Below are 24018 nucleotides of genomic sequence, written 5' to 3'. Positions count from 1 at the left end.
ACTATCCATTTTTACATGTTAGTAAGATGCTCCCTACCTTGAGAATTTTGCCACTGGATACAATGGGAGGTGGTCTGGAGCAAGCATGCACACAGTTGTACTATTCCAGAATTAATTTGTACTAATAATGTTTAGTATGATCAATAGTACTTTGTCAACTAATTAAGTATCTGCTTCAACTAGTAGATTTGTTAACTGATATAGTAACATGTGTTTAAGAAAAACATTAAATATGTCTTGCTAACAACACAAAATTTGAACTGCACTTGAAAGACTTTCATCTCCTGTATTCTGGTGAGATTCTTAAACACCCAACAATTCCCTTAAAGTATAAAACATCTGAAACATCGAGTCAAATAATGCATAGTCCATGTGGCAGGATTAAGGAAGTCAAGTGATTGAATCTTCCTATGCTTTTTGATCTTTTAGCTTTTGATTCATCAATTAAGGCCATTTTGCAGATGTGTTACACTCATCATCCAGAACTTGACCTTACATCATTAAAAGCAATAATATGGAGGATTCCACTTTCCTCTCCTCTGCAATAGCTATACAGCAACCACTGAAGTTATAAACCTTCGAAGCAAGAAGGAAAAAAGTGTTTTACTTTCTATTTACACTGTTTAAATTTAGGTTTAAGTTTCCTAAATAACACTTGTAAGGAATATGCCCAATGGAATCTCATATATGTTTTGATAATGCAATTTTTGCATTTACTGACACATATAATACATTTGTTTTTTCACATAAAAATTCAAGCTTGCTTTCGAATTTGAATGCAATGTATGCTCTACTACTCCACCAATGTACCACAGCACAATTAGTTTGTTGAAAAAGTTTCCTTCTTCCCTTCCTTCTAGCAGCGTTCAGATTCCTGTGAACTTACCCGTTTCACTCTCTCTTTTATGTGAGGCAAAGAGAAACAAGTGCACAGTTTTCAGTTCTCTTGCTCTTTCAGGTAAAAATGTTCTCCCGTCCAAAAGTCTGGCTATCTTTTCAGATGAGGGGATACTTTCTTCCCTCACAATGAAGCAATACCCTTGGCCACAGTCATGTAAAAATATTTTTGAGGTATCCTTTAACAACCTTTAAATGTTGAAGTTATTAAAACAATATTTGCTGTTGTACCTTTGAAGCTCTAACAAAAGCTTTGTTTTAGCATTTACCACAGTGTGCAATAAGAGTTAATAATCAAATCTGTCCCAACCCCCACAAATGTTAAACAAAAAGATAAAAGAAATGCAAATAGCTATTGTCATGGAAAGTTAAAGTACCTGTCTGTATTTTTAAGTGAAAACTATTATCTCTATCAATCAAAATTTAAAAATACAATAGCGCTAATCACATAAGGTGCTTTGACTGAGGTGCTTTTTCCTCATAAAGAAAGACTATAAAAGTAATATACTTACAATTAGATAAGCTATTTGCAATGTTGCTATTTGGGAAAAAATCTTTAAGCAGTCTTATTGTTAATAAAATGCTTCTGAATGTGTGTTGATTTGCACCCAAAAGACTAAAAAGTCCCTACACATCTTAATAAGGTTGGTGCAATTTTATTCAGATCCACACTCCTGCCAACATGTGGTGGAATAGCACACTCTTCTGTTTGAGAGGAGCTACTCAAATGAAGGAAATAGTTAATTGGAACCTAAACTCCCTACTTCTGGCCCCAGTGTGTAATATCCATATTTTCTCCAAATGCATACATTGCTATTCTGTACACCAAAGACAAGCTTTTTGTTATTTTCTTCCAAAGTAAAAAGGGAAAAAAGAAAGAATGAGATAATTCCTTTTCATTTGATTTTCAAAGGAAGCCGACATTCTCTTACAGGCAGCATAAATTTCATACAGAGTGCATACATATATGGTGTTTCAAGCATGGGTTTTCTTTTTTTTAAAGTAGATTCAATCAGAAATTGAGCTGTTGCAGCTGATAAGAGAACACGCAGCAGTAATTATGTCTAGATTAAAAGTAACAGCAAATGATATTTAAAATGCCTTCAGTAGACAGCTAAAACTAGGATGCCATTATGCAAACTCTGCCCCTTACAGAGAAGCAGTAGGACTGACATCTTCCCCCATCCCACTCTTCCCTTGCATTATCAGGTTTCCTACTCTATAAGTCCTATTACTCTCTGCATCATAGCTAACATCTCTAGTGAGCTATTAATATCAATGGAGAGACGTTTCAATTTACACATAAGAAAAAACTCCGAATTACAAACACAGACGTTCTGATGAGGGCTTTAGCTAAGGACAACACAGAAACCTGCAATTTCTACAAAAAACGAGCTTGTGTAGTATACTGTTTAAAAGCTTTCAGCAAATGATGGAAATAGTATTTCCTGTACAATTTAAAACAAGAATGTCTAAGTATGAAGAGTAAGAAAGCTAGAGACATTCTGTATCACTATTTCCAAAGAACCTAGTTATGATTTAGTATTTACCTGTACAAGAAAAAATGGACATTACAAAAACACCTGGATTCACAGTCTTAATAGCTGCAACAAACTCCCTAAAACTACCAGGGTTAGGTCTGAACAAGAAATACTTCTGAACATTTATAAAGATGAAAAAGGATAATGATATTTAATAGCACACACTTACCCATTAATGAAGAAGAGGAAAAGCTTTGAGCTGTAGCAGTAATTCTCAACCAAGTGAAGAAAAGTTGAGAGTTCTGAAAACACCATACATACACTTCTAACTATCCAGACTTTCTCTGCTTCAACATTGGCTGCAGTGTGAGGAAGGACTGAAGGTATGTGGTCTAAACACAACAAAAGCCACTGCCTTACTCTAGATTAAATATGCAGGAAGAGGCCCCTTTGCATAAACACAAACACTCGGCAAATGAGTAACTGGCTCAAATCAGACGCCTGCTGTGCTTTCTACCTGTCCTGATCTCTCACAAGCTACACAGCCTATTTAATAGGGATGGTGGCTAAAATATCACACAGCTACATGCAGCCATCACATAAATAGCAGCAATAACAACCAATAAATAGCAATAATATTAAGTACTAAATTGATATTTGCCTTTTCAAAAGAAAAAAAAAAACCTCACCCACACACCTTTCAAGGCAGAGAAAGACAAGGAGGAAGATATGCAGAAAATAACCAGTGCATAGAAATACTTTTTAAAAATTAAACCTCAAACTCATCAGAATTGTAAGTTGTGATTGTTTCTCTAAGCACAGGTACATAAAAATCATTGATACTGATAAAACTTATTTCCAAGTTTATACATAGAGGACAAAGCTATTCGTTTCAAAAAGGAACCTTAAAACTCCCATAAGGTATGCAGGAAAAAGAAAGCCAGGCTATGTTTGTTGTTTGCTTCAAAACCAGTGATAGACAATTTTGTTGCTATAATTATATAAAATCTTCTAGATAACCATTATTTATTTAAATTGCAATATAAACCAGTGTACTTTCTATTAGGCTGTTTTGGAAAGCTAAGAGACAACTAAATATTTAACAAACATATAAAAAGTCAGATTCTTTCTGGCAAATGCTCCTAAACAGCATGGACGTTAAGTCAACTGAAGCTAAATCCCATTGATTTTAATAAAAGAGATATACAGCGCAATCCTGTACATGTTTACTTGGAGGTAAATCCTACTGCCTTCAATGGGGTTTAATCCCAAATAGGATTGCAGATGTAAGCTCATGCTTAACTTTCCTGTTGAAATCAGTAGGACTTCCAAAGCATAGAAACCTCACACATTAGAGAGAGAGAAATGGCACATGACCAATAGGATCAGTATAGAGTAGCAATGTATGTCTTAAAAGGTTAAGGTTTAAGCTGCACATTCTGGATTGGGAAAGCTCTGCCATTAATTTCTGAAAAGTCATTCTATTTTCACTCTCATTCACTCTTTTAACTCCTCAAACTAAATCTTAAGTGCCTGGTTTATTTAACGCTTTCACTCTTTTGCTCTTGCCATAAAAGGTACATATCCAAAATACTCAAATGTTTTTACCATGGCTTTCAATAGCCTCACAAGCTGTTTATTTTTAACTGTAATGTTCAAATGTCAGATTGCAGGAATCTCTTGTAAAATCTCAGAATATTCAATTTTAGCAATGTGATTAAACCTTCATTCCTAAGCACACTTACCTGAAAATTAGCCCTATTGAATTTTATGGGACTTGCTTCATAGATATAAATAGGATTAAACTTTAATATTTATCTGTTTATTTTGGTAATATTCTTAAAAATGAAGGCAGCTATGCTAGGTCATGGGGAAAAGAAATCAAAAATTCAAAATTAGGAAAACTTTTGTTAGGATCAACAAAACCACCAAAGAGTATTGCAAGCTTTCAACTTCTCCAGCATTCTTCCTCGAGCAAAACGGTACAAAAAGCAGCCGGAAAGAGCAAAAAAAGTTCAGTCCAAATGTTGTGGCCATGAGGTCTGCTGCTTACTCAGTCTGTAGGATAGATAGAGCAGACTGAATGACTGAGTCACTGGTATGTGTTACAGGTATCAGATTACATTTAGCATTCTAGGACCAAGAAATAATAGCTGACTGACATTTCTGAAAGCATAAAGGCCAGCTGTTAAATCAGATCTGCTTGTCTTGGGTGAAGCACACTGGTTCCTAAGTAGATAGAGAGCAGAAGAAAAGCGTAACAGTTTTTATATTAGCAAAGTTGAAGATTAACTTTAGGTGATGCACTTAGCCAGCCTTCCCAATCCTGATGACCTGGAGATAATTCCAGGGATTATTGTGAGTTGTAGTCCAGCTCAAATATGGAAAGCTGAGTGGAGAAGGCTGCCACTTTTCTGGGACCACAAATACAGCAATTAATGTGGAAGGGTAATCTTACTATTTTTATATGGGTAGATATATTTCATAGTGAAACAATTTCCTAAGTATTGTAACATATAACAATTTTTGCATTTATTTGTAGATATTGCTTATGGTATCCATTAGGCGGGTGAATTATTTGCAGTATATTCCATCAAAAATACAAATGCTTTCATTTAATTGTGAACAATAGAACTATGGAAGCCCCAGGGGATAGGTGATCCTGTGCACATGGGTTATCATGTAGCCCTCTTCCAGTTAAGTGCAATACCTTTCCTTCCTCATGCATGCACAAAAGTGTGTTCTGAACATATACATACATGGAGGTGGGGAACCTGGCCAATTAAATTAACAAATGACATGTTGCAACCTTTTTTAATGCATTGCACCTTCATTTGGACATTGGATTCAACCAAATAGGCCATTTCAAGCAACTGATTTCAAGTCAGTCTTGTGTTCTTTAAGCATGAGAAAAAGTGAAATCAGGAAAGTTTTGTTCTTCCTTTTGGTCAATGCATACCTAAAAATCTTAATGGGAAAGATATACTTGCACTGTTAACATGAGAAACTGTGTTGTTAAAAAAAAACACAAATATGTGTATTCATGTACCTAGCCATCTGATCCTGTGCCAAAAATTATGAAAGAATCATCCCTTTGCAGGCTGGAACTCAAGAACTGAACAGTGCTTCTTGACCTGATACAGAAGTCATAGTTCACAAGTTTTGCTTAAATCCTTATAAACACCATAAGAAATGGCAGAGACTTCTACTATTCACTATTTTTGCACTGAAATGACCTTTAAAATAAGGTGTTAGATAATACACTCTGCACAGATAACAAGAGATCTAACCTTGATGCAAATAAACCATAGAACAAAATGTAATCAGTATATCACTGTGTAAAAGCCTTTGTCCATTCCCATGGAGGTTCTAATGACTGTTTTGGCAGTTCTGGCGGGTTGTTATGCCCCCTTGCTCACATATATCTCATACTGGTTGAGCAAGCTAATGGAAGTACCGCTAGTGGAATCCAATATTAATGTTTTGTATCTTGCAAAACTGGATACAACTGAATATATTATACAATTATAGGTGATATCTAATTCCACAGCTAATAGATGCTGAATTCTAAATTAATATTCTAATAAGGAAACTGAAATAAATATCACTAAGGTAGAATATCACTGCACTGTGGATCTGCCAGTCTCTCATTTTCTCCATAGGGCTCTGTTGAGGTGGGGGAAAATTCTGTAGGCAAGATTCAAATGTCTGAGTGACACATCCTGATGCACCGAGTCAAAGATGTCATCTTCATGCAAGCTCCACTAGCTATATGCTCAAGATGAAAATGAAACACATACAAAAAGAAAAAGAAAAAAGAAAGAAAGAAAGTCCATGGAGGGGGGGAGGGAGACCTTCAGAAAATAAACAGGGTGTATGGTTTCAAAGGCTACAGACACAGACATTTCATTGTTCGAGCCAATTATCAGTGGAAAATAATAACAACAGATGGATTCAGAGTCACTGACTTTTCATATGCACTTCATCTCTGCACAACAGATGATGAAATGCGAGAGCTATCTCAGAAAGGCAAAACATCTTTCAGTAAAAGAACTCTATACTCCAGATGGGGACCTTCTAAGGCAGCTGATTATCTTCTTATAATGTTTTTAAGATAGACTTACTAAAACATTTCAAGAACTAATCAGATATGATGAGTACAATGGCATCACTGTTTAGAAGGAGGAGAAACTTTGGATTTGTGACTGAAAATAGGCACACGCATTTCTAGAAGGTTAGAAATGTGCATTTCCTGTTTCCACATCAAGTGCTCTTAGCTCCAAATAAAGGCCTGAACCCATCATTCATGAGCTGGCATGAATTAGAGTGGGGATTTTGCCAGTGGAACCAGGCCCAAAATTGGAACGTCTGCTTCTGGCAAAAGAGTAATTCATCTCCCAGAACATACAGATACACACTTATACTACTTGGGCGAGGAAACTTCAAAAATATCTGTCTCAAGAAAGCAAATTCTTCACCATTTCATGTTAAGAAATGTGGCTGAATTATAATTAACCCTTACAATGCACCACTGCTGTTTAGAAGTACTCAGACATTCAGATTATATGAATGCACAGGTACACTATTTACATGACTACCATATCCCTCTTTTTTCCTTTTCCAGCAACTCAAGGCAGCTTATACAACTCTCCTCCTCCTCTTAATCTTATCCTCACAACAATAACCCTGTGAGGTAGACTGGGCTGAGAGTCTGTGTCTGGCCCAAAGTCACCCACTTAGTTCCATGGCTGAGTAGAGACTAGAATCCAGATCCAGCACTCTGAGCCATTATATCACAATATACATTACATTTATACATTCCCTTTCTTCCTCCTGAAAGGAACTCAAGGCAGCTTAACATGGTTCTCATCTCCACTGTCGCCTAGCAACAACCCTGCGAGATAGGCTAGGCTGAAAGTCTGTGGCTGGCCCAAAGCAATCCAGAAAATTCATGGCTGAGTGCAAACCACAACTTGGATCTCCTGTGTCCCAATCCAACAGTGGAATCTCTGTGCCACACTGTCAGGATTATACTGACATAATTTCACAGGATGCAAACAATAAATTCCAGTAATGTAAATCTGAATGATTTCAACCTCAGCTCTGCTTTAGCTGACACCCATTGAACTTTTAGCATGTTGAGCATGCATAAGGCTGTCTTAAATCAGCAGTAATTTGAGTGACAAGGATACATAGGTGAGAATGTTTGGTTAATGTGTATTTTCCTTTTTCAAATGTAAGAGACATTCTTCCCAGTGACATATTGGAAGTCATATCTGTTATCTATCAGAATTTCATAGTGACTTGTTAATGCTGCTATTCTAAATAAAGAACCATGCGCTACTTAAGTCTGCATCGGGACCACCATACCTAGAGAAGGGAGGCATTTTTTCTTTTTAATTTCTTCACAGAAAAGTGAATTTCATCAGTAAAGCATCTAGGGAAGGATTAATCCTCTCCTCACCACAAGCCCTGGTCTCGTACACATACTGTGAAATAAATAGAAGTTGATGTTATGTAGTCATAATATACAGTTTGACACTAGTTAATGGAAATAATTGGCCAACACGAAAAGTATTGTCCTAACCTATATCCCTTTAACAGCAAATGTTAATTCTACTGACAAAAGAAGGTTTCCACATACACATATATACCCATACTACTCCAGTGTATGTTTTCATAAGAGAATTTATAGCACAGATATAATTTGCCAGGGGAAAATTCTGCAACTCCTTCAAAAAGAAAGCAAGTTATATAAATTACGTACAACTCAAACATCTGGGTTGGGTCATGCTTTATCAATACTTCTCTAAATGTACCTGTACTTCCTTTACTAACCCACAGTGATGCTGCCCACCAAGTAATAATGCTCCTGCCAAACAATTTGGATAGGTGTTCACCAGAGCACTTTTCCACATTTAAAAAACAACAACAGAGTGGGGAAAATATGTCAGCCTTCGGGGTTATCGGTTATATTTTTCTACTTATTCACACCAAGACATGTGAAACCACAAAAAATGTGCTTGTGGTAAAAATACTCATATTAATACCCTGTGTTTGGTGCAATACACCAGACAACATTTTGGTTTCATTTCTCTGCTTTTGTGTCGCACAGGATGAAAAGAAGAAAGACATGATGAAATATTTACATTTGATTCTGGGGTTTTGTTTGTTGTTTGTTTTGAGATGAGATATGACAGAAGGATTTACAATGAAGTATCATCCTCATGTGCATCCCATGAAAACTGAAGTACTTGAACTTAAATCAAGCCTTTCCCACCAGCACAGGATTAAGAATATGCTGTTATTTTTCTTTCACAATATGATAAACCAACTTCTAAAGTGTGAAGATATGTGATAAAGACAATTCCAAAGAAGGGATCATTGGACTCAAGATAGACAAGCTTGTAGAAACTCATCTTGGATTAACTTGGAAATTACCTGAGATAGGCTACTTTTTCTGAGCCTATGCAAAGGGGTCAGAAAAATACCAGCCCACCTCCAGAATTTTTTTGTTCTCAGAATTTATTCCTGTCACTTGAAAACACACTCTTCTTGCTTTCCATCAGAAGCACAGAAGGAGCAGCAGCAAAAGCAAAATAGGAGAACTCTCCCCCACCCACCCACACACACACACACACACACACACAGTGCACAGGCTAGTAGCATGCCAGAATTCAGGGCATGATCATCAACATCAATAAAAATAATTTCATTTCTATACTACCCCATAGTCAAGCTATCTGGGCAACGTATAAAACAAAATTAAACAAAATAATGCAATAGATATATCATAAAACAATGTTGAAATGAATTTTAAATAGCTCAAAATGTATAGTAAAATACAGCTTGCATACAGTAAAAAGATCCAGCAAAGAAGACAAATCACATAGACAATCCCCTCAGACCCCTATCCTTGGTGAGTATACTTAATAAGATGATGATCTTTGCTAATAAGCTCTTTGATCACTTAGCCCCAGTTCAATTTCCCTAAACTGCACCCCAGTCAGTATCTCACCCTAGCCAATATCTCACTTGTGATGTAGTTGGCCTGCAAACTCCTGTGACAGCATAGTCCGCCCAGCACACAGTATACTGATAGCTAATGGCACACACTCCTTTTTTGTTCCCTAAGAATGTGCTGGGGTCATAAGGAAGACCAGACTCAAGAGCCAGGTCAGGATGAGGACTTACTGAAAAAGGGACATGGGCACAGAATGGAAGCCCCACCTCCAATGCCCCTATCTCTGTATATGCTGACCTTCACTCACTGAGTAGGGGCTCTACTTACATTTGCCTAAATGTGTGTAGAAACCTCTGTGAAATTGGTAACCTAACAAATATTATGCAGTTCATCTCAGCCATGCTCCTTTGCTCCCAACCAGGGCTTTGTCATAGAACGCACTGTAACGGCATTCCGGCACCATTTTTTGACAGATTTTTCCAAGTGATTATGAATCGCCCTGTTGGGTACGCGTAGCAGGTTGGTGGCAAAAATCATTAACATAGTGCCTGCGGGCTGCTTGTGTGTCAGCGCTGCTTGTGAGGGCGCTGCTTGGCTTGGGATCGGTCGTGTGGTTGCGCACTGAGTGCTTACTGCCGGCGGCGACCATTATGTTTATTTTTTGAACTGGCTATGTGCAAAAGGTGAATAAGTTCTTTATTTCAAAAAAAGTTGGTGAATTGAAAATCTTTTTTAGTGTAAAAGTGTGACCCCAAGATGTGAGTTCCGGCACTTTTTTTTTTTTTTTTTTACAACAAAAGCACTGCTCCCAATGGTAATTCTAGTCATTCCATAATACATCCTACCATTCTATTCAACACCAGTCTCTTCTCTTGATGTAAGCAGTGACGGGCTCTACTAATTCGGAGGCTGCTTCTCTCAATGTCCTCAATAAGCTAGCTATATTCCTAGACTCAACCCAAGCTTGTTCAACTCTAGAGGCACGTCTATAGACCTATCCAGGCATCCATCTTGCTGACATAAGGGCTTAAAGTGCAGAGGTGATATGGGTGCCTTATCCTCCAATGTGCCCATCTCTGTAGTCTCTGATTTTCCCAAAGAGAACAGGGAAGTTGGTAAGGATTCTACTTGAATTTGTTGGAACTTGTGCAGAATCTTCTGTACAATCAAATAATCTAATAAAGCAAGTTTCCTGATCACATGAAATGTTCAACTTCCTCAGAAAACCTTGGGCAGAATCCCCTTTCCCTTAACACAGGGCTGGGGAATGAATAGGCTGGGATAGCCCTCGCATGAACAGGCTTAGGATTAAATAACTTTTTGAGATGTTCCTAGCATGGCCTATTCAGCTTTCAAGCATTGAAGTAAGCAATAGCCCTGTTCAGGCATTCTATACCTGAAATGAGCAAATGTGCAACAAGGAGACCTCCAATTGTACCCCTCTTCATTCATTGACCTCTAGTTGTGGAGAATGACTATCTGAAGAAGAAAATTTCCATACATGCCGAAACACTGGATTTCCACTGGTATAAATTTCCCATTGCAGGAGGACCCTCTTTCTTTCCCTAATGTGTCACAAATATGAAATTTTGAAAACACACGCAAACCACAATATGCTGAAGGTGGCAAATTTGGAAAGCATGTACTTCCTTATACAGCATCTTTCACCAAATGGTACTAATTGTTCAACTGGAACATTTTCATATGGTATAAGGCAGAGTGTGGGAGAGTCTTGCTGCAAATTGCTGTGATAGAGAACCAGCTTTTCTAGGGCATGAAGAAGGTACTATTGAAAGGAAATGTTGTTAAAATATGTGTTTTGTAAAGCTATTTTGTAAATCCGTGGGGCATTATTGACCCTAAAAATGTATATTTTGATATAGAGAAAAATGAGTAATTTGTTTCCTACAATAAAAACAAAATACTATTTTTTCAGCCTATGAAGTGAACTGGTCCCTTCTCACTTTCCTTCTGGTTATCAGATTCAAGACCATTAAGTGCAATTATTTTATTGAAACTTAGCAGATATCAGAAGCATATGGCCATGTAAAAAGCTGAATCCAAACTGAAGATTTTCCCTCTGTCCCTGCCTTTCAGCAAAGCTTCTGACTCTACCCTCAGAGATGCTCTTGCTGCTTGAGTCAAGGTGATGGGAACAGCAAAGTCCCTAGCCAACTAGGCAGCTAATTTCTCCTGTTGCCTTCTTTACTGGGTCATGGACTCAGTCTCACACATGCTTCCTCCCATCCTGAAAACCCTTCCATCCCTTCCAAAGGAGTCTGGTTCTCACGTTGTGTCTGAGAAACTTCACTGGGTATCTTGAAATTGCAAAGTTCTTTCCCCCTCCCCCACACTTCCTCAGAGTCAGACTGTCAGATAGAACTATCTGTAGTGAGCAGCACAGGCCTACTCTCTACAACCTCAATGGTCCTTTCCCAAAGGAATAGAAAGAACAGGTTCTGGGTGATGCATCTAGGGATGTAAAGTGTAACTAATTATTTTAAGTAGCACTGTTGTGGGGATCATTTGATGCAGAACATGATATGTGCATGATTCCCAGTCTTTCCAACGCAGAGGGAATCGACCCACAAAGCTAGAAGAAAAGACAGCTGAAATTTTAATTAGAATAATGAAGAGGATCTGAAACACCACATGGCAATTCATACCTCATGAGGGTTGGGGATTACCTGGAACACAAAATTGTAGAACGTTGTTGGAGAAGTTTTACTGCTTTATTTAAAATACATTTTAACCACCACCCTCCCCTCTCGCATTGTCAACAAGAGTCAGAGCATGGTTTGTTAAATAAACTAGGATCATGAAGTACAGGTTACACACAGAGTTCTTTGGGTCCTAGGCTAAGATCTGTGATGGTCTCATTTGAAGCACAAGCCTGTGCATGAATGTTTCATCAGAAGAAACATCCTACAATCTGGTATGGCTGGCTGAGAATTGTATGACTTTTTTTCAGACTAAACATGCACTGGAGCTTCTGTCTAAACACACAGAAATGACAGCATTTTTTCCAACTTCTAATCAAAACGTGATGCAGAATTAACAGGTGGTACGGGCAATACATGCATTTTAATAGAGAGAGGCTTCACTAGATAATTAAGCACAGTTCATGCCCTTATAATATTTCCCTATTTTGCAGCTAACTGTGGTTATCTGTATGATACATTGCAAAGCTAGCCAGTGAATTAAGACTCCACTATTTGCTTAAAACATAATCCTAACCCACTCCCACTCCAAAATTCTTACAGCTTCCAGCATTTCCCAGCTAATATTGCTGGCTGGGGAATGTTGGGAAAGGACTTTTTTCTGTCAAAACACACGTAAATTTGCACCTTACGTCTCTTTTGATGTCTGACTAGCAAGCATTAAACACAGGCCTGGTTAAAAGCACAGGTTAGCACAGTTGCTCCTGAACAGAAGCAAAATGTATCACTGAAGTTGTAACATCTGATGCTTTGGTATATGCCATGTGCTGTTCCAGTGGTTATTTTATACCTATTTCCAGCACTGTCCCTGCCCCCACCTCCTTCTGATAAAATCCATCAAAACACTCCCAAAGGTAAGAGGATTTGATTTATGATGTTATGTTCAATTGTTGATGCTGCCATAGACAGGGAAGTTTGTATCTTATCCTAACTGAGTTTGCATGACCTTAGGACTAATTGTGGGTAAACAGCCATGATCAGCTGTTACATCCTTCAAACCCAGTTGGCTCCCTGCAGGTGGCTTACTGGCAACAAGTGACTCTGACCATCTATGGCTTCTTCAAAGGATTGTTTGATCCATAATGGATTATTGTATCATCCAAACCTGGGAAAGCAATCCCATATGTTGCTGGGATCAGCTAGTGAGCCAATCAGCAAGAGCAACAAAAATGGTTACCAGTCTTTCCTATTTTGTCTTTGCCTAGGGCAAAAAAGGACTCTAATGCATATTTTTGATATTGTGAGAAGTAAGTAAACATGCAAATAAATAAAAACATTGCATGAAAAAGGATAGCAAATTCAGTGGTGAGAAGGAAACAAGATGGGTTCTGCTACAATGGACATTAGGATAGTTGCTGGAGAACCAAATGGGAGAACGAGTGAAAGTAAGCACAGAAGTCTGTTGGATGCAGCATGGGTTGTTCCACAGACAACACACACTGTTTATTAATTCATTGGATGGCTTAGCATGACATGTGAATATGGTTCCTGTGTTAATGGTACAATAAACCATGAGAATAGCTAGCAATAGAAAAATAAACTCTCTTCTTCATAAGAGAGTAAAGGAAAGGCTGGAGTTCCCGTTTTCTTTGGAATATGATGTATTTGACCTGGTTAGAGCCATGTCTGCTTTCATATTACCAACATGAGACTGTGAACACTCTCTCAATAGTTTTAGTTTAAGCTCTTCTCTGTTTGTCTTTAACATGATGTTTCTTTTGACTTCTAAGACATTAAAAACAGTTGCCCACAAACCCAGGGCTGGGTGGGTCAAGAAATGAACACATAGGTCTACATAAAAGGGCAACATACTTTTCAGACAGAAATACCATTTTTATAAGATCCAGACTTATAATGACAAACAGAATTTTTCACAGACAAGGAAAAAGAATGTGCTTAACACTCCTGCATTTTTAAGTAGCATTACTTCAACTGTAAGTACTGTTGAAGCACTGTGGCAAGCGTAATCAAAATATGACAATATTCCAAAACACTTCCACCACTAAAAATGGGACGAAAATTAAGAATGTGTTCCCAGAAATATAATGCTAGTTGCAATTTAATTCACCTATTTAACATCCTACTTTATTTTACTTTGAAGTAATACTTTGTTCGACTCATTTCTTTCTCTCAACTCATAATGAAGTTTTACACAGACACAGCACTGATACTAATTTTATGCTCCTTGTGTTTTCATGTTCTCGTACATGCTCTCCTCCCATGTTCACATTTTCCTACATTGCAGGAGAATTTATTATCTGAATTGTTTAATTAAGGTCATGACATTCTCAACTCCAAGGTGGCATTAAGTAACTACCACAAATAAGTTCATGGAACAAAGGTCGGTCTACATGCTCCCTTTTGGTGTGTCCCAAAAGAACCATGATTCTTGGTTTAATATTTGGCTTTCATTAGATATTTACTACATTTAAAATTTTTGTTCCACAATGTAATATTTGAGAACATGTACAGGTTTGTCCAGTAAAGACAAGATCATACTGAGATTCAACTCGGTGTGAAGTGCGACAGAGCCTCACTTTTTAATTATTGGCCATGAAGAGTCAGATGGGTTTTATAAAGAAATATGTATGTATTAATATTAAGCAGAGTTATTTTTTAAACTGCATCATCTTATTAGGCAAGAATGCAGACCCTACATAGTATCTAGGGAGCCACAGAATACTTTCAATCCACACATTAGACATTAGGACAAAAGTTCCAAACTTGGATCCCTCTCCACCTTCCTACCACTCCAGTCTTCTTCCATCTCATTCTGAAGCACCATATATATGCAGGCAAAGTTGGCCAGGTGGCTGACTTGCAGGGCAGGAAGTGTGGAAGCCCTTTCACTGCTTCCCATGCCCTGTACAAGAAGTCTATAATCTTCTAAATTTGGAAACTTACAGGTATTCCTACTTGATTGTGCCCTTACTGACAGAATCTAAACCTTAAAAGAAGTGTTTCAACCTTTTTAAATGGGAAAAAGCAACACAAGAGCCAAGAAATGATGTATGTTTGGAAGAAAGGGCCTGGGGCAGGAAAAGGGGAGCATTGCCATCTCTGGAAACCTGGATATGGCCCCTGGGCTTTAGGTGTTGAACCAATGATATAGGGTATGCCTTAATGTATCCTCCAAAATCCTACCCTATCCTTTCTTTCATTTTTGGAAAAAATTATTATACCAAGATTCTGTTTTATACTAATAAATATAACATGTTTGGTTATTGCTTTTTCTACAGTATGCATACTGTGCAGGATAATCGTACTTTTATGCAAAAGTAATAAAAACTCTCCCTGAAAATAAACATAATATTGAACAGTAATCAAGCAAGAACTATTCCAGGAGCATTTCATAGTAGCCATTTACTTTGGCACAGAATTGCCATGTGCAGTAAAGAATGGAGTATGAGTATATGTGCTAAGGCAAAAACGGAAAAAGAAAGAAAAAGATTCAAGAACTAATACACAGCGAAAGACAAATTTAAAGCAGCCTTCTGGTGTTCTGACACAAGAATATAAAAATGACATGAGCAAGAACAGATTAGTTTACATAGTTTTCAATCACAGCTGCTGCTTGGAAACCACAATACCTTTAAAATGGCATTCTGAGGAAACAGATACAGTGTGGCTGCAGCAGTGGTGAGGCATACTTAACGTGAAATTAAAAGGGCATTTTTTATTTACATACTCCATACAGCACTGAACCCCAGTACAATTACAAGGAAAGATTTTAGCATGATTAATTTAGAAATAAGCTAGTGATAAATAGAGTGCACAGAAAATGATTCCACTGAGCAAATTTTTTATCGCCAGCCTCAGATGTCAAAACTTGGTTTCAACAAGGGAAAGAGCAAGGCACATCTTCTTGGTTAATATTTAATTGGGTGCTAAAGATTTCTTATAGAGGACCTCTGAACTACTGCTGACAGCTTCGCAAGGAATCCCCAGCGATGCCAGAGATGCATGCCCTTGCTGTATAAACTAAAATAACATGAAATTTAATCAAGTCATTCAATTAATAAATCACTTTAGTGGACACTGCTGCCCAAATCCTATTTAATTACAAAATTTAAAAAATATTTGCACACTGCAAGCATTCCGATGGGCTGTGAGGTTCCATAATACATACTTAACACTTGAATTGGAGGACAAATTTATATAACAAATGCACAGCTAAGTGCAATGATCTGAATCCACTCAAAGTGCAAAATCATTTAGCCTATCTTGAGGGATTTAAAAAAATGCAAATAAACTTTTTCACTCTTTACATTTTTGCCATTACCATGGCTGAATCCCAAGACAAAAGTCTGCATTCATACAATTGCTCACCAAAGTCTGTCATTTTAATGGCTGTCGATTCAAGAACCTAGACAGTCCGGCTCAGCAATGTTAACTGTTTTTACAAACAGACTAGGTGGAAACATTTTGTTTCTTGAATCTTAGCTGTGGAGTAAAGAGCTATGTTATTTACACATTATCACCTTTTCAGAATAACATTTTCCTGAATTCCTCCTTGCAATTTTATCTTAAGGAGATCCTTGGGTATAAGAATTTGCTACTGCTTCAGTTCTGCCAGTTAACATACAGGGTAGAGTCAAAGAACTTGGAGAAACCGCAGAGTCTTTCATTACACAGTGCTATGCAAGTTTAGACAGAAAAATGCCCCAGGGTATGTTGGGAGTTGTAGGCCTTGTTTCTGCCTAAAGTTGTATAGAATTATGCCTTTAATTACTGTAATATTAACTATGAAGAATACAAGGGAATATATTAATAACATACCCAAAATTATTACCATGAAAGTAAGATTACAATGTAAACTAGACCATTAAGAAAAGCCCATAGTTACTCCTCAGATACTTTTAAGTCCTTATGGAGGGAATGAAGGTAGAAGCTCATTCAACCACTGCAACTGCCTGCTAATTTGGTTTTTCAACCCAAATATAGATAATATGAGCAATCTTTAAATCAGGGGTTCACATCGTTTTGAGCTCTGAGGGTCACATGAGGTGACTGCTGGGAACACAGAGGCTGGTCATGGGTGCCTGTGCACACATACAAGTAACACCACACACACCACTCACACAACCCAACAGCAACAGATCTTGGTCTATTAGCAACAGGATCTGGTCCGTCATGCAACTGCTACAAGAATTCTGCTCTTCTAAGGAGCTTACTGGATTTTTCCCTGCACTTGCCTGGCATGGAATCTAAACTAGCTAAGTGAAGGACAAAGTCATACTGTCAATAGGATGAAATCCCTCACCTACTACATAATTTTGTTTGCTAAAAATAAGGACAGATAAAATCCTATAGAAGGGTGGGGGGTGCCCTAGAAACAGGCTCTAAATTTCCTTCAAAAACAGGGCAAACAGGCAGGACTGCATGAACAATGTTTTCATAGAATTCCATGAAAACTATGGGATTGCTCAAGCATGTCATTGGCCCAACACATGTAGCAAGAAACATTTTATATTTCCTTTTACCTTTGTTTGATTTTTTTCCAGCCAGGCATGGTAGGATAGCAATGGGAAAATGGGAAATTTTGAATCAGTCCCTTTGTCAGTCAGCTCACTTACCAGTTGAGATTTTGATTAATGGTGATTTTTTCCCAGTGGAGACCTATTAAGATGGTTGATAACAGAGTAAAGGAAAGCCTGGTTCACCTTCCCCACAAGTAGCTAATGGATCTTGATGGTTTCCAGAGGTCCTTGGGTCCCTGCTGATATAACTAGTGGTCCTGTCAAATCTCTAGTCTGTCTCTGGAACATGGAAATGTCCCAGGTGATAGACAGGATCACTCCAGAGTACCTCTTTGTGGTAGACCTTGTATGGTTCCATGGTACACCCTGGAGCTGAAACAAGGGACATCTTGAGTGCAGATGGGAAAAATTCCTACAGGCTGTAACTGAGCTCTGCTATGTGCCTACAATCAGGGATATTTAGGTATGATGAGGGTGGCAAAGAAACAGTGTTACTGGTTCTATTCAACCTTCTCTTTGCCACCTGGGTCATCTGAGGCACAATCCATGCTGGTCCCAAAGATATTCTAGTTCTGTCTGAGGCTACAGCAGTATACTGCTAAGAACTTTCAGGAACAAAATTCTCTTGCATTCACCCACAGTTGAATGAGACAAGAAGCCCAGAGGACAGTGTGTTTCAGCTTGAGGCTGTTGACAAGATGCTTGTACAAGTTCATACAACCATGTTTGTACTTTATCCTTGCCCCTACTAGCTTAGGAAAACCAGAAGAGAGGGAACAGCTGGCTGGTCCTTTTTGTGAAAGGCAGTGCTTTTTTGTAAGAAAAAAGGTGCCGGAACTCATGAAATTATTTATCTTTCGCACGTAGTCAATCACTGTACACACACCCACACACATCAGTTGTTTAATGAAACATAACGGTTGCCGCCAGCAGTAAGCACTCAGCGTGCAACATGACCAATCACAAGCCGAGCAGTGCCACAAGCCAAGCAGCGCCATCACAACCAGCACAGACAAATTACGCATGCATCGGATTCGACACACAAGCAGCCCGCATGCACCGTTTTAATGATTTTGCCGCCAACCTGCTACGCTCGACAGGGCGATTCAAATCCACATGGACCAAACATCAAATTTTCAAAAGTTACTTCTAAAACTTGGAAAATCTGTTGAAAAACGGTGCCGGAACTCTGTTCCAGTACGTTCTATTACAAAAAAGCACTGGTGAAAGGGCATAGTCTCATGTCATCTCAAAGAAAATCAGGTTGCTTACTTGTCACTATCATTCTTTAAATGGTCATCTGTGCATTCACACATATGGGCTCTAAGCCTATGTGGAGCCTGTTGTTGAAAAGATTCTGTAACTAAATGTTCTATTGGGTGGAAGCCCCTCCCATTCATTTTCCAGGTTTACAGGTTTGTGCTGCTGCTGCTGCTAGTTGCAAAGTTGCATCCGACCCCATGGACAACACTGCTCTAGGCCTTCCTGTTCTCCACCATCCCCCGGAGTCCACTTAAACTCACAGGTGTTGGATATTTCATTCAGCTTGGTAGCAAGTCCTCATACCAATGTCAGTAGGAGGGATGCCTCATCCGTGATGCAACTGTTTTGATTCCGCGGTATGAACCACCCCACTATCTATCCTAAGGTCTGGTCTTAGAACTGAGCAGTGATGTGTTCAAGTCCCTTACTCCAAGTCTTGAGTCAAGTCTCAAGTCTTTACTTTCAAGACCAAGTTGAGCCTCGAGTCTCTTCTCAAGTCTCAAAAGCCAACTCCCCCTGTTCCCATCCCTTTCCCATCCCTCCCACCACCTCCCTCATACCAAAAAGAAAAGCTGAAGCATTCCCTTCTCTTCCCCCATCAAACCACCCTTCTCCCTATCTTGCCCCTGCCCCTCTGACTCTCTCTCACAGCCTCTGCTGTTTTTGTGCCTGCCTTCCAGGATATCCTGCTGTATGGTAACCTCTGGAGTGACTCAAGTCATAAAAAATGTAGAAATCTTGAGTTGAGTCACTTGCTTGTTGCTCCTAACTTGATTCAAAGTTGAGTTGCTGACACGACTTGAGTCCAGCTTAGCAGCAAGTTGCTAAACTTGAGTCTCCAACACTAGAACTGATGGCCCTGGTCATCTGCGTGAGATTCCTGGAAGTCCTCTTGGGATTAATTGGTGGCAGCAATCAGTCACAGGTCTGCTCCCAGTAGATGAGGAAAGAGTGGGATCTATATCAATGTCCCTCTTCTTCTGAGGGCCAGGTCAGTCTTGGCAAGGCATGGGTAGAATACCTTGGTGCTGAGCAGTTTCTGAATGCAGCAGTGTCGACCCCTGCTGGGAGGGAATGGAAATCCTTGATGCTGATGCCTGGGATGGTGTCTCTTGGTTTCCCCTCAGATGCCAATCTGATCCTCTCTTGGTTACAAGGGCCCTGAGTGTTTCAAGATCAGATACAAGCAATCCTTCAGTGTCAAAGGTCAACAGAGATTCTCTTGGCATCTTTGTTTTCCCTTTGCAGTGGTGGCCATCTTTTGGCATGCTTGGCCAGTTTCCTGGCTACATGGTCCTCTGATGAGTGGCATGGTCTTGCAGGGCTATATCCCACCAGAGTTCCTGCTACTGCCAATGAGGGCCTGGGTGGTGCCACCACAGCCCAGATGCATGACCAGTCTCACTCCTTTTTTTCATGGAACTGGTGGCCGATAGGGCTCTATATCACAATTCCACTGTCAACTGATCCACCCTATTTCTCTGGGCCTGTTTCATGACGGCCTGGTAATGCAGGCAGGCCTCAATAACATGTCTCCTGCCTAGGTAAAGAAGGCAGAGGGAGTGACCATCCATGACAGTAGGGAATCTGCTATTGCAGCAGATGCACTTTCTGACAGCTCCCTTTGAGGCCATCATGATAGATTGGGAAGGCAGAAAAAATCTAGATGGAGAGTAGGATCAGTAAAGGGTGCAACGAGGATTGGAGAGAAAAAGTGGGAAGGAATGTGTCCGTATATGTAAAAAGAAAAAAGAAAGAAAGGATTAGTTCACAAGGGGAAGAATCAGTAAAGAGAAGTTTAAGTAGAGAAGATAGGAAAAGCAACAACAACAGTAGAACAACGGATGAGAATTTTGGAAAATACTCTAGTTAAGAGAGAAATGCTTCCAAATCTAGGCACAATGGTTGTTGAAAATGAACTGAGGAAATGGGCAGGAGCCCCTCCCACAGAAACTTGGAACAGGAAGGGCTACCGCCCAATAGAATGCTTAGCTATAGAAACTTCCTAAGAACAAGCTCCATGCAGATGCAGAGCCCATTTGTGTGATGCAGAGACCACAATGAAGTAGTTGTAGTGACCCATCTGCTGAAGAAACCCCTCTGGACCTGGAACATCTTAACAACTTTAGTCCAATGGAGACTATCCTGCCTGGGCAAGTTACTGCAGTGGGTGGTAACCAATCATTCTTGGATCAGACTGATTATCTGGATCAATTTCAGGTGAGGTTCAGGTCAGGCTTTGGCCTCTGTTGTTTTGTAGAATAACTTATGCTGGGAAAAAGACAGAGTGAGTGTAACCCTGTTAATTCTCCTGGATCTGTCAGGGGCTTTTGAGACGATCAATTATAGCATCCTGCTGGAGAAGCTTTTTCAGCTGGAAATGGGCAGTACTACTGCAATGGTTTGATTCTTATCTGGATGGTCAGATCCAGAAGGTACCACTTGAGGAGTACTGCTGAGCCCTGTAACATCTACTCTACTATCCCCTTTGGCTCCAGTTACCACTACTTTCTATGCCAAGGGATTTAATAACTCTAAATATGGCAAATAGGGATTATGTCAGATGTTTTTAACAGAACTACGTGTATTAACTTGACTTTTTACGTTGTTTAAATTGATGCTTTAAATTTCTGTTGTGTAATTTTTACTATGATTTCATATATTGTATTATATAGTCAATGTTTTGAATTCAGTAAACTACTCAGATAGCTTCAGCAATTGTAGTATAAAAATGAGCAATAAGCATGCATAACTAAGACCTGGGTGGGTAAAGTGAGGAGTTAGTCCTTCCCAGTGGGGTTCCTTGATTCAGCTTTATCACTTGAGGTTCAGGTGGTCTCAATGACAGAGTGGTGGCCCCTATTTGGACAGGGACACCCTGGTTTCATTTATCTACTCTGGTAATCTATAAATTAAGATCACCACAGTGCAATCTATCTGAAGCTACCTTGAAGACTGTTCAGAAACTGCAAATTGCTCAAAAGGTGGCATGAAAAGTTAAGAACTGGGACCAGATAGCCTGAATACATGGGACCAGTTCTGTCCTACATGCATATTTGATGAAGTACCTCCCGCAACTGCCCTCTAACTAGTCACTATACACAACATCCAGGGCTTGCCTTCTTTTGCCAACTCGGGAAGCTCAGCAGGCAGCAACAAGAGGAAGAGTTGGTCCTCTTGTTGGACCAAGCTCCTCACAGGCTCCAACTTTTGTCATTTTATGGCAACAGATTAAGACAGCCTTATGTGCTGAGACTATTAAAAATATACTGAGATATCAAAGGGCTTGAGGCGATTACTGATCCTAGATGTTCTTATAAGGCTTTTTCTTCACTGTATGTTTTTTAACTGTTGTTTGTTTGTTTAAAACATTTGCATTTTTATAAGATTTTATGAGATTTTATTAGATAGTTTTTATGAACTATTGTAAGCTACGCAGAGGTTATTGGGCAGCTTAGAGATGGAATTATTAACAACACCTACCACCACCTACTTAATCCACATAGCCTGAAGTGTCTGATCCTGCCTAATCTTGGAAGCTAAGCAGAGTCAGGCCTAGCTGAAATCTGGATGGGTGACTTAAATGTTGTGAACCACCCAGAGAGCTTCAGTTGTAGGCACTATCAAAATGTAATGTAGTAGTAATAGGGTGCACTTCATACCATTTTGGAACCAAAGTTCTAGGAATCCCAATCTTCTTTGTCTGTTCTTCAAACACAAGAAACAGAGCAGAACAGAGATTAACAGTGGGGATTTGAAGCAAAATTAATGTAAATGATGCACGTATTTGCACTTGGGGTACTTTTCACCATCAAATTGCACATCCTTAGTATAGTCCAGGTGGTTCAGAGTGTTAAGTTGCCTGGAGACATGCAGAAATGCAGAGCTGTTATGTTCACATATGTTAAAATAATGCCGTACAGAATCCTCTACAAACTATTTCTTATATTAGTGTTTATGTAAACAAGCACTTTCATTTCAATGCTTTCTTGTAGCGGACTCTTCACCATACTTTAACTGGTGTATCTCTCCTCTTAAAGCAGTTTGTCAAGTTCTCCTGAGGATATTGCGCTTTTGTTATTTAAGCCTATGGATGCTCCTCTCCCATTTGTAGAGTACCTGACAAGCAGCAAAGGCTTTTGAAAGTCTATTTGTATTAGTTTTATAGACCCATTCTACTGCTTAAATCAGGTCTCATTAAAATTACCATCCACACAAGTTCTCCCACAGGGGAATGTGCATGCCAGAGTTACTCTACTTCTTCAGGCAACGCTTGAAGGGGATTGCCTGGCTGCAAAATAGCTGTGGACATACAGAAGAAAGGGGGGGGGTGCGGTAGAGGAGTCTGCAAGACTGCAGGGTAACATGCAAGTCTCTCTAATGCTCCTGAGAATTCCACTGCCATTGTTTCTGCAATAGCTGAAAAGCACCTATGAAAAAATATGCTCTGATGAGACAGAGGAACCTCCTCACTAGGTCAAATATGGCTTCATCTGCCCATTTTTATGATGGAAATGTCAAACTAACATGCAAACACTGGACTTGACAGCTGGCACAATCTGTATAGCAGCCCTTCATAATTTAATTTTTAATAGTAACAGTACTCAGACCTTAACGTAAGTGTATTAATATTCAAATGAATACAATTAAAGTCCATTATTACCTATGTGTATCCTTCTGTGTTAATGATTTGGAAAATATCCCTGCACTTATGTTCTGTGCTAATAATTATCATGGTGGTAAGATTTAAGTTGTTTAAGCTGAAGAAACAAAACTTCTTTGACTTTTAAATTTAAATAAAAGGAGCGGGGATGCTAAATAATACATATTCTGGGATTGTGTTTGTTTTTGATACATAAAGTTATATAGGGCTATATAAAATGTCCATTTATTCTAGTTGCACTTTTCTGGAATCAAACAAGTAAAATTACCGTTCTTTCCCTAATATATGCTCCTTTTTTCATATAAAATGACATCAAAAGAGGCAATCCTAAAATCTCAATTCATAAAAGTAATTTTAGAAACCAAAAATGCCATTCTGAAAATTAAAGTGAAAACTTCAGAGAATAACAAAAACATTGATGCTACTGTTATTAAATCCACATGGTGTAATTTTAAAAAGTTATATTCCTGTGGGGTCAAATTTGTGTGAAATGGCCCCCATGTGAAAAACTCAACAAAGTACCAGGTCAGAGAATTCAACAGCCTCTCTG

The 24018-nt window shown here is 38.9% G+C and overlaps 1 protein-coding gene across 14 annotated transcripts in view; it reads right to left on the bottom strand.

Annotated features, from left to right (window-relative positions):
* FOXP1 (forkhead box P1) overlaps positions 1–24018 on the bottom strand; it is a 664276-nt gene that overhangs the window by 379855 nt on the left and 260403 nt on the right. The window contains exon 1 of one of the 14 annotated variants that reach the window (XM_044452007.1): positions 2608–2730. The exons of the other annotated variants lie outside the window; for them this stretch is intronic. The gene's annotated coding sequence lies outside the window, so the exon portion shown is untranslated. Of the gene's footprint in view, positions 1–2607; positions 2731–24018 lie in introns of those variants that run through there. 14 annotated transcript variants of the gene reach the window in all.

Source organism: Varanus komodoensis, unplaced genomic scaffold (genome assembly GCF_004798865.1).
Source record: "Varanus komodoensis strain SLA01 unplaced genomic scaffold, ASM479886v1 scaffold6_4, whole genome shotgun sequence".
NCBI lineage: Eukaryota > Metazoa > Chordata > Lepidosauria > Squamata > Varanidae > Varanus > Varanus komodoensis.
Note: the sequence above shows the minus strand (reverse complement) of the source record. Positions and strands in the feature narration are given on the sequence as shown.